The 8,028-nt window shown below is 38.7% G+C and overlaps 1 pseudogene; it reads left to right on the top strand.

The window, feature by feature from the left end:
* The window catches only part of LOC105540747, a 1,837-nt pseudogene extending 1,654 nt beyond the window's left edge, over positions 1 to 183 (top strand).
* Positions 184 to 8,028: the final 7,845 nt, after the last annotated feature.

The following is an 8,028-nucleotide window of genomic DNA, read 5'->3' as shown; positions in this document are numbered from 1 at the left end:
TGCAAGATCCCATATGCTTTCTGAAGTTGTTGACTGCCTCCATGAAATTGCCTCATCTTTCAGGTTAAAATTAGAGAGACAAGATGTCTTATAATTGAGGAGGGCGGAGCCCAACTGCCGCCGGGGATCGGTGTCCGCAGCGCGCGCAGCCAGCCGCAACCCCCACTGCCCGGCGCCTGCTGAAAGAAGCGGCTCCCACTGGCCAAAGAAGGGGGCGGGAAGGGGTGGGAGGATGGACAGGTGGGGCGTCCGCCACCGCCTGGCCACCCGCTCCCGGCACGCGGCCCTCTGTGAAATCCGCGGTGATGTCTGTGGCCTTCAGCGCCCGGCTCTTCACCTTTAAGGCCAAAGTCTGGAAGCACTTGGCCCAAAGATCAAATATTCAGCCCACGCCAGCGGTGTTTTTATAAGTCACTGCGGACAAATGAGGGGGCTCCAGATGTAGCGAGTCACCCCACTGCCGTAGATGGGGTCATAAATTATGGTGATCAGTATCCTCACACGTTAAGATTCGGGAGGTGTTAGAAGTAGGCCTTTGTAGATGTCACGCAGGGTCCTACCCTTGACTTAAGGGGCAAATGACAGAAATTGGGCGGAAAGGTGTTTCAGAGAGTGTACTAAATGGGTGGCCTACTTAAAACTAGCACCATTTGATGCAGTGACTGTTAACGGAAGGTTTTAAGTGAGCCGCCTTTGTATCTGCTGTCATTAGACCATTTGGAAATGGATAATTATTTGATGATCTGCAGTTCTTTCTCTAGGCAATGTGCAGTAGAACGTGGAAAGAATACTATGTACCAGCATTAAGTGTAAAACATGAAAGGACCAATAATTCACTATTCCCATTTGGTTTCTTTCCTCCCTTTAATAACCGCTAAACAGAACTGATTAATCTTGAACGTTAAAGAATGCTAATTATTTCCTCCTTTGATTGCCTTGTGTCATAGCCCTTTTACTCTAGTTGGGGAAGCAAGAATGCCCTTCAACCCCCTTCTCTCAAATAGGGTTACTTCTTTAAAGCACCCCAACGCAAAGTTAAGTCAAAAAGAGAAACAGCAAGGATAGGCAACAAAGTTCATAGTGTTTCATTTTTATTCCATTTTACTTTCAAAGAAAGTCTTGAATCATGACGAAATCACTAGAAGAAGTAGAGCAATCAAAAGAAGAAAAAAAGCGTTCCCCCGCCACCAATATTTCAAATGACAAGAGTCCAAAAAAGAAAAGAAAAAGGAAGATGATTGGTAAAAAGGAGGGAAATGCATTATGTATACAGAAAGTATTCCCGTAGATGTTAGTTGCTTCAAGTCCCAAATCAACAACAACAAACTGAATTAGCACTTGGAGGAAAAACCCCTTCCAGTTATTGAGTTGGGTAAATGTTTAGTCTTTTAAAAGTGTTACTAAGAGATTAAGGAAAATGTTGTTGGCTATATGCCAACAATAATACATACAACATACATACCATTATCACACATAATTAAGTGCTCTTGAGAAATAGGAAAACTGAGGAATGGAACTCTTATGTTGTTAAATGTCATACAATTACTTGAAACTTGAATTAGGGTTTCATAGATATAAATAAGCCAGGGTCCCTACATCTGCCAATAATTTTCACAGCTTATTGTAAAAGCAGTGAAGTTTTCACTTGGACTTTGAAAAGAAAAAACCATATGACTCATGAGCAAGGCCATGGATATACTAAATTCTTATGCCTACTGAATTCGAGTTTGAATAATTAGCCCAAATCTGTTTCTCACGTTGATAACTTATAAAACAATACTTTTATTAATCTTAAGAGTTGTGTTAAGTTCAAATTTGTGAACTTGGTAAGATTAAGAATTTGTATATAGGCCGGGCATGGTGGCTCACACTTGTAATCCCAACACTTTGGGAGGCTGAGGCGGGCGGATAACCTGAGGTCAGGAGTTCGAGACCAGCCTGACCAACATGGTGAAGCTGGTCTCTACTAAAAATACAAAAAAATTAGCCGGGCTTGGTGGTTGGCGCCTGTAATTCCAGCTATTCAGGAGGCTGAGGCAGGGGAATCACTTGAACCCGGGAGGCAGAGGTTGCAGTGAGCCAAGATTGCGCCACTGCACTCCAGCCTGGGCAACAGGCAGAGGTCCTACCTCAAAAGAAAAAAAGAAGTTGTATATAAAAATATAGAAAAAGGCCGGGCGCAGTGGCTCAAGCCTGTAATCCCAGCACTTTGGGAGGCCAAGACGGGCGGATCACGAGGTCAGGAGATCAAGACCATCCTGGCGAACACGGTGAAACCCCGTCTCTACTAAAAAATACAAAAAAACTAGCCGGGCAAGGTGGCAGGCGCCTGTAGTTCCAGCTACTCGGGAGGCTGAGGCAGGAGAATGGCCTAAATCCAGGAGGCGGAGCTTGAAGTGAGCTGAGATCCAGCCACTGCACTCCAGCCTGGGCGACAGAGCGAGACTCCGTCTCAAAAAATATATATATATAGAAAAAAATAGAAAAAAGTTTGTCCTCAATCTCTTTTATAAAATAAGTGTCCCTTCCCATTCATTGATAAATGAAAGCAGTGGCTTTTTACACCAAATTTTCTTTACCAGAGCACTTTTATCACAATTAAATTCTGTGCGTTGCTTTATGGATTCCAATTGCTTTTGCCAAAATACAAGAAATATGCAGTCTTAGTATAACAAAAAGTACTAATGTATAAAATAGAAATGCCATTATGTAAAATAGAAATCAATAAGAATTGAATATGCTTAAAAGTCATTTCAGAGGAATCACCATTATGTAATAGTTTTATTACTATCCATCAAAATTATTTCCAAGGGGCAAGCCAAGGAACTAATTTAGATATAGAACAAACAGTTCAAAGAGACCACCACTGCAATAAACCAATCAACAAGCAACACAATTCATTACAGCTGTCAAAACAAAATCAAACTGGCATGGTAAGAAAGCTTATTTTTTCAGTAATACCTAATTCTATTACAACCAAAAGAATTTCAGTAATAACATATACCTTTGTTATTTCTCTAACCTTTAATCTCTTTTTTCAAATATATATAGTTGCTGGACATTTTGAAGAAATGTGTTGGTTGTGTTTACGATATCACAATTTAAAATATAGTCAAAGTTAGCATTCCCAAAATTCACCTTGTGGGAAAGGACGTGTAAGGGAACTTCCAAGGGCTAGACAGACATTTTCCAGAAAACTGACACTACGGTAGAAGGAGAGCCTGCCGTAATTCCCAATCAAGAGAGATGCGTCACAAGTCTCCAGATAACCAACAACAAATATAATCAACAGTCCGTTCAAATCTGAGCAGCATATTAATTTTACAGTTTACATTTACAGTGAAGTTGCATCTCACAGGGCAACTCGGGGTGTTGAGCAGCAGGGATTTATTTGCTTAATAATCACTAATGTTTTCCTAGAATAATTCTTCAAAAGGCCGGAAAGTATATAAATGTTTGCATACACTTATGCTTTTCAATATTAACTTTAAAGATAGTTTTAGTAGGCCGAGCGTGGTGACTCACGCCTGTAATCCCAGCACTTTGGGAGGCCAAGGCGGGCAGATCACGAGGTCAGGAGATTGAGACCATCCTGGCTAACACAGTGAAACCCTGTCTCTACTAAAAAAAAAAAAAAAAAAAAAAAAAATTAACTGGGCGTGGTGGTGGGCGCCTGTAGTCCCAGCTACTCGGATAATCGCTTGAACCTGGGAGGCAGAGCTTTGCAGTGAGCCAAGATCGTGCCACTGCACTCCAGCCTGGGCGACAGAGCAAGACTCCGTCTCAAAAAAAAAAAAAAGATAGTTTTAGTAATGACTTGTTTATCTGACAGTATTAGGAAAGGGGGCAGTAAGGGATTGGATATAATTAGATATTCTAAATAACAGATTTTCATCTTGAAGTACTAGAAACAATTTAAACCATTTTTATTTATTTTTCCTGAAATATCACCAACTCTGTCTTAAAGTAATAAAACACAGTACAGTTGTCTTGGTATCCACAGGAACTTCCAGGATACCCAAATCCATGGATGTTCAAGTCCCTGATATAAAATGGCAGAGTAGGCCAGGTGCAGTGGCTCATGCCTGTAATCCCAGCATTTTGAGAGGCCGAGGTGGGCAGATCAAGAGGTCAAGAAATCGAGACCAGCCTGGCCAACATGGTGAAACTCTGCCTCTACTAAAAATACAAAAATTAGCTGGGCATGGTAGCGGGCACCTATAGTCCCAGCTACTGGGGAGGCTGAGGCAGGAGAATCGCTTGAACCCAGGAGGCAGACGTTGCAGTGAGCCGAGATCGCACCACCGCACTCCAGCCTGGCAACAGAGCGAGACTCTGTCTCAAAAAAAATAAATAAATAAAATGGCAGAGTTATTTGCATATAACCTATGCATATCCTCCCGTATACTTCAAATCATCTCTAGATTACTTATAATCTTGAATACAATGTAAATGCTATGTAAATCATTGTTAAACCATATTTTTAAATTTATATTATTTTTTATTGTTGCATTATTATTTTTAATTTTTTTCCCTAATATTTTCCATCTATGGATGTGGAACCCATTGACATGGAAGGCCAACTGTATAGCTGAACCTATTTCTGATAGCCTAGAGTTACCTCAGGAATAGGTAAAGATAAAAAACAAAGCTATAGTACCAAGATATCTTCAGAAGCCAACAAGTACTGTACTTGGTACTCTTCACCATACGCTAAGTAATCACAGCCTTCTATGTTCCTGCATTCTTCTGAGTCTAACGGATTTGGTGGCCCTCATAATTGATCTTTCTGCTGTGCCTTCTTGTTCTTGCCTCTGTTGCTACAGACTAGCTCTGCACACACATTTCACACACACACACCTCCCCTTGAATTGTCTTATGTTAGAGTGGGCTGGGAAACTAAATAACCAATGTTTAAAAATGCATATAAGGCCAGGCACGGTGGGTCACGCCCGTAATCCCAGCACTTTGGGAGGCCAAGGTGGGCGGATCACCTGAGGTCAGGAGTTTGAGACCAGCCTGGCCAACATGATGAAATCGTCTCTACTAAAAATACAAAAAATTAGTCAGGCAAGGTGGTGGGCGCCTGTAATCCCAGCTACTCAGGAGGCTGATGCAGGAGAATCAGTTGAACCCGAGAAGTGGAGGTTGCAGTCAGCCGAGATCTTGCCACTGCACTCTAGCCTGGGCAACAAAAGCAAAACTCCATCTCAAAATATATAAATAAATAAGCATATAAAATAAGAAAAGGCTAAAACAACTCTGATATTTTGAGAGCATTTACTTAGTGTAAAGACCTTTCACTTGCTTTGATATTTTCATCTGTATTTTGGATCATTACATTTACCAGATAACTTTTTTTCCAGATAAGTGAATCACTACTATATTCTACTTCCTTTATAACATTTTTAGGCATTATTCTTTACATTTAATGAATGAAAGGAAAGGATTTTGGATGAGTGTTCATCTCTATAGTTTTCTTTTTATATATTCTGCATGTTAAAATAGGTTAGAAATTTTTTTAAAAACAGGAATTCATAAATGCATACCAATAATTAATTGATAAAACAAATGAAGCAAAAGGAAATACTCTTGCTTATGGTAGAGTGTTGAGAGATTGTTGAAGTTAGAAAATCATCATTTTGCAACCAGTTAGGGCAAAGATTGGGTAAGGCAAAAACCATCTTATAGCCAAACATAGGAAGACATGTTGATGAGGAACAAGATATTTGCATGATCTTACAGTATTTTTCCATAGACTTCTTACTAGTTGCAAGGAAAGGAGTAATTATACACTGGATAAATTGGACAAAACCCTCACCAGGTGATCAAAATTAACATCACTGATGAGGGACAGATGGACATCATTTGCCTCCAGATGTGATTCCCCGAAGACACAGCATCTAATGAGGAAATGAGGAATCCAATGAGGAAATACCAGACAAATCCCAAGTGAGGAACATTTTGTTTTTTAAAAGGGGTAGGGTGCTGTATCCTTCAAAGATGTCACTGTCATAAAAGACAAAGGCTGTGAAAATATTCCAGCTGAAGAGCCATGACAGCTAAACCTAATATGAGATACTAGACTGGATTCTTTCCTGGAGGAGGAAGAAAATGCTATATAGGACACTATTCAGTTAATTAGAAAACTGATGGTAGACTGATTAGATAAAAATATTTCATCAATGTTAAAGTCACTGAAACTGGTAACTGTGCTGTGGTTATGTCTCTATTCTTAGATAATATATACTAAAGTATTTCAGAATAAAGGGCCAGGACGTAGGTATGGTTCTAAAACAAAAATACACACATATATAGTGACAGAGAAAACAGAAATGATAAAAAGGTAAAATGTTAATAATAGGCGACTCTGGGTAAACAGTAGATATTCTTTGCAGTCTTTCTATAATTTTGAAATTAGTTCAAAATAGAACGGTTTATTTAAGGTTACAGTTTTAAAGAAGCAGGAGGAGCAGAAGTAAGCAATCCATAGACTATAACATCAGAATAATTTTAAATGACCACCTTACTGCAAGATCCCATATGCTTTCTGAAGTTGTTGACTGCCTCCATGAAATTGCCTCATCTTTCAGGTTAAAATTAGAGAGACAAGATGTCTTATAATTGAGGAGGCATCTTATTCACCTTTTCATTTTATAAATAAGGGAACTGAGGCTTAGAGATTCAAGAGACTTGCTCAAAGCCCCTTAACCAGTTATGACAGAGGACAATCTTGATTCTACTTCTATCTCTACAACTGCTAAGCTGCTACGGCCAGTTTCTATCACTTTCTCTCTTTTCTCCTTCCTGACTTTGCGTTTCCTAATAGCTTTGTACTGTCTTCTTTCTATGATTATACAAGGAACCTATATGCGGCCTTACTCTTTGAACTATCACTGCTCCACTGGTAATTCTTACCCAGGCTTCTGTAGCACATCTCTCATTGCCCCTATGATATCTACATTAGGACATTTCATCATCAGTTCAACCTCTACAGGTTCAAACTGAAAAAAACCATAGAAGAAAAAATTGTAACGGCTAAGAAAATCTATTCATCCTTACCAATAATCAAAGAAATGCACATTAAAACAAGATTTGTTTTGCCTAATAGCTTGCCCAATTAATAAGATTTGTAATATTTTGTTCTAGCAAGGATGTGGGCTACAGACTCTTTCATATCCTGGTTAGTGTAAATAAGCATATCTCTTTCATGGACAATTTGCCAAAATCAATGAAAAACACAAATGTACATAGACTTTGACCCAGCAATTTCACACATAGGTATTTGTCTTACAAAAATACTGTGATACTGTTCAAAGAGACATACAAGACTGTTCATTAAGCATTGTAATAGCAAAAATTGGAATATTATATGTCCATCAACAAGTGAGTCAGTAAATACAAAATCACAGTATTTTTTTACAATGAAAAGATAGCTCTATATGAACCAATATTGGAAAAAAAAGTTGAAGAGAAATATGCATACTATGATTTCATTTCCTTTTATGTACATAGAAATCAGCCTAGAAAGCTATACAACAGATTATTACAAGATAATAGAATTGGGGGATGGAGAAGAGGATTTTCATTTTCTACTTTATACATTTCTATTGTTTGTTGTTGTTGGAGGGTTTTGTTGCTAGAAGCATGTATATCTTCTATAAAAACAACAAAGGTGTTGCTTTCTTTTTAAACTGAAAATATTTAATTCCTTAATCATCATCCCCTCCAACATCACTGTTTCCATTATTTCTTTTCTCTCTCAGGCTTTAAAATGACCTTTAACTCTTTTTCTCTCCTTCGTCATGTATCCATTTAATCCTGATTCTTGTAAAAAAATTTTACTGCAATTATTAGCACCAATCACATATGTAGAAAGGTAATTCTAATTGATCTCTTAGATTTAGCTACTCCTCACACCTTTCTTTTCACACACCTTTTCCTACACCACTATTTTCATTGTGTCACACGTCTTCCTCATCCCCCTCACTTCCCAATTCAAAAATCTCCAGCTGTTGCTTTTGATTT

Source organism: Mandrillus leucophaeus, unplaced genomic scaffold (genome assembly GCF_000951045.1).
Source record: "Mandrillus leucophaeus isolate KB7577 unplaced genomic scaffold, Mleu.le_1.0 Scaffold226, whole genome shotgun sequence".
NCBI lineage: Eukaryota > Metazoa > Chordata > Mammalia > Primates > Cercopithecidae > Mandrillus > Mandrillus leucophaeus.
This window is presented reverse-complemented; position numbering and strand designations above follow the sequence as displayed.